The sequence below is a fragment of the Ursus maritimus genome, unplaced genomic scaffold, assembly GCF_017311325.1.
Source record: "Ursus maritimus isolate PB19 unplaced genomic scaffold, ASM1731132v1 scaffold_28, whole genome shotgun sequence".
In the NCBI taxonomy this organism is placed as follows: Eukaryota; Metazoa; Chordata; class Mammalia; order Carnivora; family Ursidae; genus Ursus; species Ursus maritimus.
The window spans coordinates 10811662-10821976 of NW_024425341.1; the positions used below are offsets into that span (position 1 = coordinate 10811662).

Genomic DNA, 10315 nt, shown 5'->3' on the forward strand with positions numbered 1-10315 from the left:
CGCATGAAAGTGCGAAGGGAGAGATCTCGGCTTACCCAGGAGAGGTGGCACTGGCCTGTCACACGGCTTCAGCCAGAGCCGAGTTACCTTTGGACAAAGAAGCCTCAGAGATACTCTTCCAGAAGGATTATCCCTGTGAGTCACTTTGGGATGTCACAGCTTTCCCGGAGGGTGTTGATAAATGTTAGATTTCAGTAAAAATGGAAAGAAAAAAAAATACAAAATAAATAAAAACTAATATGAAATAAAAGCTTCAAATGTAGATCCTTGACTGCACATAGTAAGGACAGAGGGAATATTACACAAGGAATTATATGACGGGATGTGAAATGCTATGATATGAGACATATAGGTGGTCTCCCCTCCCTGTCTCTCTCTCTCACTTCCAATTTCCCTTCCCGCTCTTCCTCTTTCTCCCTCTCCTCTCCACTTTTTCTCTTCCCTGTGGAGACCAGAAGCTACTTGAGGACAGACGATGTTTTACTTCCTTTTTATCCTCCCTCCCCCTTCACGGCCTTGCTTTGTAGGTGCTCAGAGTATCTCTGGTCTTTCCCTCAGCTGTCTGTCTTTTTAGAAAGTATTTTATGTTTTCTCCTTGGCATTGGGTAGGTGACTAGTTATTCTATTCTATTCTATTCTATTCTATTCTATTCTATTTTTTCCAGCTTTATTGAGGTCTCACTAACAAATACAATTGTATATATCTTTAAAGGGTACAATATGATGATTTTGTATACATACACATTGTGAAATATTTAATACAATCAAGTTAACACATCACTTATCCCACAGAGTCTCCTTTTTGACTATCTGGCATTTTAGAGGGGCTTCTGAAAACACTGACGAAAGTCTTGCACTGAGAAATGTCACACACTTTCGCAGGTAGGGGAAGACTTAAGGGCCGGTGTTTTAGGATCTCCTCCGACTGTGACCCTAAGCCTGTTTGTAAATCCAGCGGGAGTACTTCTCTGGACCAGATTAAGAAGAAAGCTCTTTTCGGCTGTGCATGATACGTCACTGAAAAAAAAGGACCCAACGAGTCTATTTCTCATTTTGTTGCTGCTGTTTGTTCATTTTTGTTCTTAAGATTCCACATACAAGTGGAATTGTATGGTATTTATCTGTCTTTCTCTCTCTGACTTATTTCACTCAGCATAATACCGTCTAGGTCCGTCCGCGTCATCTGGAATGACACAATCTCCTTCTTTCTTACGGCTGAGTAAGATCCCATCATGTATATACACCACGTCTTCTTTATCCATGCCTCAAAAAAGAAAAAAGAGAAGCGGACTCATAAATACAGAGAACAAACTAGTGTTCGCCAGAGGGGAAGTAGGTGGGGGGATGGTGAGGGGTACAAACTTCCAGGGATCAAATAAACAAGCCACAGGGTTGAAAAGCACAGCCTAGGGAAGAGAGTCAGAAATCTCGTCATACCTTTGTCCGGTGACAGATGGTAACCACACTTGTAGTGAGCAGAGTGTAATGTACATACTGGCCAAATGATATGCTGAAACTAACATAATATTATATGTCAAGTATATTTCAATAAAAAATAAAAATAAAATAAAATAAAATAAAATAAAGGACCCAGTGAAAAAGGAAGGCTTGGAACTGAAGACACGTTCTGTTTCCTGGTGGAGGGTACGTTCTTTTCTAGCACGTTAAGCCGTAGCAGGCATCAGCAGGCCGGCAGCAAACATCCGGGAGCTTTGGTATTAGGCAGGATGTCAGGCTGCCAGCCTCGTGGAGGAAAGGAACAATGGCTGTTCCATTTGCTTTTTATAGCAAAGCCCATTTGGGAAGAAGGAAGACAGGAGGATCTCCGAAGAGCTTCCTTTCCCTGCGGGTTGGCCCATCTGCCGGGGAGAAGAGAGCGAGCTTGCGCTCTGAGCGGCGCCTGTGCCGGGATCCTGGCCCACGCGGCCGCGGAGCCAGTGACGTGCTCTGGGTGCAGGGAGGGCCGTCGGGGGCTCCTTCCCGGGCTTGAGTCAACTGACTTCTGCCCGGAGGTGACAGGGGCATATGTTCCGTGAACATCATTAGGACTCTTTCTCCTACAAAGCCTCTTTTGTCCGGGATCCTTGGGGGAATGAAAGCTGAAGCTCACCCCATGCAAAGGATTCAAATATTTAAGGGAAATGAACCGAACTATTTCTAAAGATCACATATCTTTGAGCCTTTGAAAGCAGAAAACAGGGAACAAATTATAACCATCCATGAATGTCTTTGGGTCATTAATCGGAATAATAATTTTTAAATGCGGTGAATTGGATTACCCCAGTTCTTTTACTTTGGTGTTACGAGTACACGTTGAGACTCACAGAGGGACTGCCAACCGGTTATAAGCTGCTGTGCTTTTGAGTTTTCAAGTATTTTTCATCATCTTTCCCTCTCTCGAGTTTTGGCATCTTTTCAAAGTCTATTTGGAAGTACTTCCTTGTTATTTTTTTTTTCTTCTTCCCCCTGGTTTCTCGTGAAACTAACAAATTGCTTTGTTAGAGTCATATGTAAAGTAAGAATAAATAAGCTCTGGAAAGAACCTAGTGAGTTTCCTACGAACTGATAGCTCTTCAGGCTGTTCTCAGACCTGTTTGTTTTTTTCTTGTATCAAGGTTCCTGCCTGTCTCACAGTGACCCCGAGATAAGGAAGGTATTTCAGACTCTGTGGGTGGGTGAGTCAGGGGTCTTTCCTGAATGGCTCTTTCCTGAATGGCTCTGGGTTGAGGGTTTAAGGGCATGGGCAAGATCTGGGGAAGAGCTGAGAGCTCTCTGCTGAGAGCTTGGTGCCCAAACCGTGAAGCTGGCCCTGCTGAATGCTGGTTGTCTGAACGTGTGGCCCTCCCCCATTCAAAGCAGAGATGGGGGCACCTGCGTGGCTCAGTCGGTAAAGTGTCTGCCTTCGGCTCAGGTCATGATCCCAGGGTCCTGGGATCGAGCCCCGCATGGGGCTCCTTGCTTGGTGGGGAGTCTGCTTCTCTCTCTGCCTCTCCCCAACCCTCGCCCCCCCCCCCCCCCCCACTCATGCTGTCTGTTAAAAAAAAAAAAAGCAGAGACAAAATCAGTTGAGGTGACCCATCGTCCGTTGCCTCATACTTGATGCCATGCACACCTAGGTGAGTTCCTATGCAAAATAACGATCCTTTCAGTAGCTTAGGTGACATCATTTGGGGATTTGTTGGGTGACTTCAACTGTGGCTGGTAAAGAAGAGATAACAGAACGAAAATATCTGTCATGTGAATCTCTCACTATCTTTCTTAGTCATATATGTTCTGATGTGGTAGTGGGAGTGCAGAATACTCTTATGACTGCTCTAGACATCAGGGATGGAAAATTCTTAGGTCATTCAGTTTACCCTTTAAGACTCATAGAGGATTATGGCTTTCTGTTCATCCTCTGGGCTGACTTCCACCACAAAGTGGTGGCTGAAGATCTTGGTCTTGGGGAGATGTTTTCAAAGAGCTGTGCCAAATAGTGCCCTTGCCATTCCATGGGATTCTCCGTCTCTAGTGGGAGAGCCACGCCCAGGCTGTCGGGCATTGATTTTAGGTCTGACTCTCCATGGGACCTAGAACTAGCCACTTAAAAAGAGTCTGGTGCCTCCATTTTTCTTCTTTGCCAGCACTTTCCAGTAACACTAGAATGTGAGCTGCATATGGAATTTTTCTTTTCAAAAGAAGGCGAATTTTTTGGGTAATTTTTTGGGAAAGCTTTTATTTATTTATTTGACAGAGAGAGAGAGGCAGTGAGAGAGGGAACACAAGCAGGGGGAGTGGGAGAAGGAGAAGCAGGCTTCCCGCTGAGCAGGGAGCCCGGCTTGGGGCTCGATCCCAGAACGCTGGGATCACGACCTGAGCCGAAGGCAGACACTTAACGACCAAGCTACCCAGGTGCCCCTGCATATGGAATTTAAAACGTTCTAGGAGTCACATTTAAAAAGGAAGAAGAAATGAGCAACATTAGTTGAATACATTTAATTTAACCCAGTCCATCTAAAATATTGCAATTTCAAGGTATAATTAATATAAAAATTAATGGGATACCGTACATGTTTATTATTTATACTAAGTCTTCAAAATCTATTGTGTTCAACTGCTCCATAGCCAGTGAACAGAGCAGTTCTGTGTAATGGAACACATCCGTGGCTTATTTTTTTTAATTAAAAAATGTCTTTTAATTGTTCAAAATAGCACAAAATGACATCATACAATGGTCATATTGAGTCATGGGGGTTACTCTACGATAAATGATTGGGTGCCATTCCCAGAATGAAAAGAAGTTAACATCTATTGCTTTTTGAAAGGTATTTTGGAGCTGAATGAACATCTGCTTTGCGACAGATGCAGGGAAGGATATACAGTGATGCCAAGAAAAAATATAGAGACTTTTTTTCCCTTCGTGGGCTGGAGGTTCAGATAAACTTCAAAAGGTCAGGTGAGGCACTTAGGAATTACAAGCGACCACGGAGGCAAGGCCAAGAAGATGTCAGAACAGTCAGACATGGAAAGGTAGATGCCCTAGAATTGGCAAGATCAGCATATTAGGGCTCTGAAAAACTACGACCATGTGCTATGAATGAGCCACTGTACTTCGAGTGATATTTTACCAACCAGCCCAAGTCGCCCCCTAGATGTCATTAAGTCATCTCAAGAGCTGTCATGAAGATTGAGCTGGTATTTAGAGACCGAGGCATGTTAAGAAAGACGTTGAAATGCAGAAAGCGTCTGTTGTCATGACAAGGGCAAACAGGAAGGTGGTGGCTTGAACAAGAATTGACACATCCATCCTTATCTTTCTCGTCTTGTCCCAGGCGGAGGGTGTTCCTGACCACGTGCACATTCCAGGCTCCCGGCAGGCAGACCTCGCCGGCAGAGAAGGCAGCCTCCACATGCAAGACAAGACTCCGTGTGGGAGATCCTGGCCTCAGCTCTGCCTGTAGCAGGGCAAACCCTTGTCAGATACCTACTATATATTGGCTTCTCCGTGATTCTTCTGTAAAACACACTGTATTAGTCTGCTCAGGCGGCCATCACAAGATACACAGACGGGGTGGCTTAAACACCAAAAACTTCTTTTCTTATGGTTTTGGAGGCTGGAAGTCCAAGATCAAGGTCCTGACAGGGTCGTTTTCCTCCAAGGCCTCTCTCTTCAGTTTGCAGATGGCTGTAGGGCCCCACCCTGACGGCCTCCTTTTTACTCAGTCACCTCTTTAAAGACCTTCCCTCAAGTACGCTTACATTCCGAAGTGCTGGGGGGTCGGACCTTCAACCTGTGACTTTGAGGGGAACACAATTCAGCTCACAACCCCAGTATTTCCCATCTTACAGATGAAGAAACTGAGGCCCAGTGAGGAGAAGGGACTTGCTTGGCGTCAGTAAGCCAGATGAGACTACAATCTGAATCTCAATTTAGTGTTCTTTACACGGTGACCACTTGGTTTCTTGAGGCAAAATGACGTATCTCGCTAGTGCGAAGACATCTGGAAAACGTGGGTTTTCTCATCGCCTGCATGATGACGTGGGTGTTCACGGGGAGCGGCGGGAGTGGGGTGTGGATAGCAGGATGATACAGCAGAAGCCACTTGGGGATTGGAATCCGGAATCTGGGTGTGAGTCCTGGCGACGACACGTACTACGTGTGTTGCCAAAGCCTGCTGCCCTAAGCTTATATTAACGAATATTTATCAGTCACAGGTGCTTGGCACTGAGCACGTATTCTCCCATCCCACGTTCACAACGGCCTGTGAGGTCGATACTAGGACCGTGTCTACTTTCCAGTCGAGGGAAGGAGGCTTGGAGGGGTGAAGTGACTGATCCGAGGTTACACGGCCGATAAGGCCTGGAGCCAAGACTCAAACCCCGGCCTGTGGATTCCAAAACCAGTACAGTGAACCATGACCAAAACCAGGAATGGGGCCCAGAGTTATTAAAGTTTTGCTTTTTCAAGAGAGGAAGAGTCTGGGTTTTCACGTAAAACCTGCAGAGTTGTAAACGGTTAATTCAAGTCTCTTAAAGGCACTAAGCGGCCGGACCAAGCTCATGAGGGAACTTCAGGTTTATCCTGCGTTGGCTCGTGCCCGTGTATGAGGAGGTCGGACTAGACGAGGCCAAAGTTCTTACCTGTCCTGGTAGCTCAGGGTTCTTTGGTGCCATTGGGAATTTATGAAATAGATTTTGGTGGGTACAGCCTTTGGGCTTGGAGGACTGGGTCTGAATGTGTACCCTGATGCTTAAGGGCCACCTGATGAGGCAAATTCCTCCACCTTCCTGAGCCCAGTTTCCCTCTGTGGAAACTGGAGCTTGTACCTGGCACACTGATGGGACCCTTGAGATAATGTTTGTAAAGCGCCTAGTGAGTGCGTGGTGGCTGATGAGCAAATGGTTAGCACTCAAAACCACTGGTGTCTCTCTCCAGGGGATCCTGGGCCTACGTGTAGAAGGCCTCAGGGACAGTTCGAGGGCCCACGGACAGGGCCGCTCCTCTGACAGGTCTCCCACCCACCCAAGGTTCTGCCATCTTAACTTTAGTTTTTGGAATTGCCAAGAGTTTTTTTGGTTTTGGTTTTGGTTTTTAATGCCACCCCTGGCGGGAGGGATGGGTTAGTACCTTCTCAGGAAATAGCTGGTGTTTATTCACTCAACAAACCCTAGTGAATTCCCAATGTGGTGAAAGATATGTAGTTTTCAAATTCAAAACTGTGTGAGAAGTACCTGGGGGGCCTGTTTGTAATGCAGGTTCTGAGATGCCACTCCCTGCCAGTACAATTTAGGCAGGCTGGAATCTTCGTTCCTACTGCTCTCTGGGGATGCTGGGGCGGGGGTGCTAGACCCCGTATGGAAGCACATTCCTCCTGCAAGGACTTCCTGAGCGGCCTCTGCACCATGGTCTTCCCCGCAGGGTGGCTGCACCTGGGCAAGCCCGCATTCAGGGTGCGCCAGGGTGGGGGTGGGGGTGGGGGCGGTCAGCCAGCAGGGCAAGGAAGGCCTGAGGGCGTCTGTCCTCACAAATGGACTGAAGTCAAATTCCTTACAGTGGAACCAGCCCGTTCTTTCTTAATACATTTCCGTAATTTACAAAGGACCATTGCAGCGTCCTGAAATGAGCAATGATTGGCAAGATCACAATATGGTGTGTTCTGACCTCCGGGCCTCCAGTCCCATCTGTATAAATAGCCCAGTGCTCAAAAAGCTGCCACGAAGGGCTTCCTTTTTCACCGAGACCTTGGGCAAGGCGGGCGGTTTTGCCCATAATAAAGTCATCAGTACGTTTGCGGCTGTAAGAAGCCCAGTCGTTTCTCGGCTTCCCACCCACGCCCCTTAGCGTGGCGGCTCCGTGGGTAACCCTGCGCCCTCGCGGCGGGGAGGGGCTCGGAAAATTCAGGCGAGGCCGGAGAGGTCGGGCAGGAGGCCGAGGCCGGCGCCCAGGGCCCGGCACCTGCGCGCCGCGGCTTCGGGTCAGTGCCGCCTGCCGGCGCTTCCGCGGCTGGGACCTGGGCTGTGACAGACGCCGCCCAGGTTTTATTTCCCAGCACCATCTGGAAGAGCCGCTGGGAGGGTCCCGGCGAAGCACATGGTGCTCTCTGGAGGCTCGCTGAGGCGCGTGGGCGGACGCGGCCCCCAGTCTCTGCTTGCTTTCTGCTTGGAACACTCACTGCGCACACCGCAAGTTTTTTCAGAGGTTAGACAAATTTGCATCCTTCTCCCCCAAGCTAGAGGAAGTGCCGGAGGAAGTCATGTATTAAAAGAATGGGGCGCAGGCTTAGGTTAGGAAGAGGGACTCTTCTTGGCAGCTTTCCCTGTAGCTAGAAACCCCAATTACCTTTAAGCCATTAACCCTGGAGGGCAGGGATCAGTGGTGTACCCGCCCGGATGGAGTTCAGGATCTCAGAAAGCCCTTTCTCTCTCTTTAAACACGAGCTTTAAACTAATCAGCTGCAGTTGTCCAAAGATGCAGCTCCAGCTCCCTGGGGACAGCAGCAAATCACAGGACGGCTGCCCGGCTCGCTGCGAATACAGAGCCCCGGGCCAGCAGCCCACAGGGTGTTGGGGGAAGTTTCTGGCCTTGAGAGTGGGGGGCGGGGGGAGGACCAGGGGAGAGAGGAGATCCTCCGAAGGCCCTTTCGCTTTTGCCTGGAGAACACGGACGAGCTTGTCTTTGATCCCTTAACCGGTTCTGCGCTCTTTTCTTCCTGTCATAAATCCACTGACACGATATATATTTAAGAGTTAGTCAAAACTCAAATTACACTGCCCGAGAACAGAGCCACTGCAAAGAAAGCAGTTAAAATATTGGCATGAAATGCAGGACGCTGGAGCGTATGGCGTGGAGAAACCACTAGTAAAAGTGGAAGGAAATGAGTTTTGAAGATATTGTCACCTGTGCTAAGAAACATCAAGTGCCGACCAGCCACCTCTGATCAAACCTGAAAGTAAGTCTGTGCCTGTTGTGGGATGTCCGGAGGACCCTGCGGGCCCCAGCTCTAGCTCAGTGTTCTGCCTCCCTTCGGCCTGGGCTGTGGGATACTGAGGTCCACGTTGCCCTTGGTTTCCATCAGGAGCTCTCTGGGTCAAGCACGTCCCAAGCTGAAGTTAAAGTTTGGGGTGTTTGGGAGGATGGGGTCTCATCAAGCAGTACTGAGCTTTCTGCCCTCCCCCACCTTGTCTGTGGCTCCCCCTGCAACCTCAGGGTCTCATTCACTGCATCCTGGATTGGCCCGTGGTTGCTCCAGATTTTTCTCCACTACAGTGCAGATTAGGGGTCCCCTTCCAAGGGCTTGTTGCCGAGGCTGATGTCTCTGCCCCCGGCTTGCTTTCACACACCAACTGAGTGCTCGGCACAGTAAAGACCTTCCCAATAACACCTTCTCCCCTTGTCAGAACGCCTGGGGAAGATGGAAGGCAAAAATCTGTCCCTGCTATTACGTAGCCTGTGTTTTTCCAAGTTTCTTCTGCCCACGGAAACAGCTGAGCCTCACTCCTGTGTAGGGCAGCAAATCCAGCTCCTTCCCCATATCTTTGAGGCTCCCTCTGGGACAGCGGAGAGAGGCCGCTCACCCACTGGCTTGCTCCAGAAGCCCACTGCTCAGGGCTTCTCCCTGGCCAACTCTGGCCACCTCTGGCCATGTTGCTGCTGCCCACCTATGCTGCAGGGACCCCTTCTAGTCTGCCTCTCAGGGAAGGAGGGAACCCGGCCCCTCCTTCCCATTCTCCAAGAACGGCTAACAAGAGGCTCTTGTGTTTAATGAACTTTTCAGGGCTTGAAGATAATCGAATGGAATTATAATGCAGAAAATGGGAGCAAAAGCAATAGGAGGTGTTTATGGACTGAAGGCTTGTGTGTCCCTCAAAATCCGTATGTTAAAGCCTTAACCGCCAGGGTGGCCAGTTTGGAGATGGAGCTTCTAAGGAAATAAGGTTAAACAAGGTCATAAGGGCGGGACTCTGATCCAATAGGATTAGTGTCTTTTTTTTTTTTAACTATTGCCAAATTAACATGGTTTTCTTTCCACTTCTCTCCTTTTTCTTTCTTTCTTTCTTTCTTTTTTCAAAGTAGGTTCCATGCCCAGTGGGTTTGAACTCATGACCCTGAGATCAAGACCTGAGCTGAGATCAAGAGGAGAATGCTTAACCAACTGAGGATCCCAGGATTAGTGTCTCCCTAAGAAGAGGTACCAGAGAGCCGGTTGTCTCTGCGCGTGAGCACGTGCCCATACGGGACGGGCACCTGAGCGCCCGTGAGCGGGAGGGCCGTCCGCTCCCCAAAGGGAGAGCGCTCACCAGACGCCAGCCCTGCCGGCACCTTGATCTTGGACTTCCAGCCTCCAGATCGGGGAAAGCTAAGTTGCTGTTGTTTAAGCCACCCAGTCCGTGGTATTTTGTTCCGGCAGCCCTGGCCCTCTGGTCCTACCTTCAGGCTGCCCCACACTCACTACTGACCCTCTCGTGGGTTCGCTCTTGCCTGCCCCTTGACTGGCCAGATCAGCTCACGTGCTGGCTCGGAGACCCTCAGTCTCTTGCTCTTCCCTGTCTCCTGGTCCCAGGCAGAGGGAGTATAATGCCGTAAATAATCTCTACAAAGACCTCCTGTCCAAAATGAAGATGGATTTTTATGTAACATCTCAGTCTGAAGCAGTTTCATCTGGGTGATGACACTGGCTCTTCGAAGAACCAGCCTTGCTGGGGAAAAGGGAGCATCTCCCTATCAGCCTTCTAGAATGCAGAAAGCACAACAGCTTCTTCTTCCCTTAATACTAAAATTGTTTTAGACTTTTACAAAATTGATGGAATAGTACAAGGAACACTCACATACCCCTTA

General features: G+C 48.8%; 1 long non-coding RNA gene across 1 annotated transcript; it reads left to right on the forward strand.

The window, feature by feature from the left end:
* Nucleotides 1–7127: 7127 nt before the first annotated feature.
* LOC103659095 lies at nt 7128–10315 on the forward strand. The gene is made up of 3 exons (XR_005838225.1): nt 7128–7678; nt 8306–8429; nt 9551–10315. It is a non-coding gene; the product is annotated as an uncharacterized LOC103659095 (long non-coding RNA).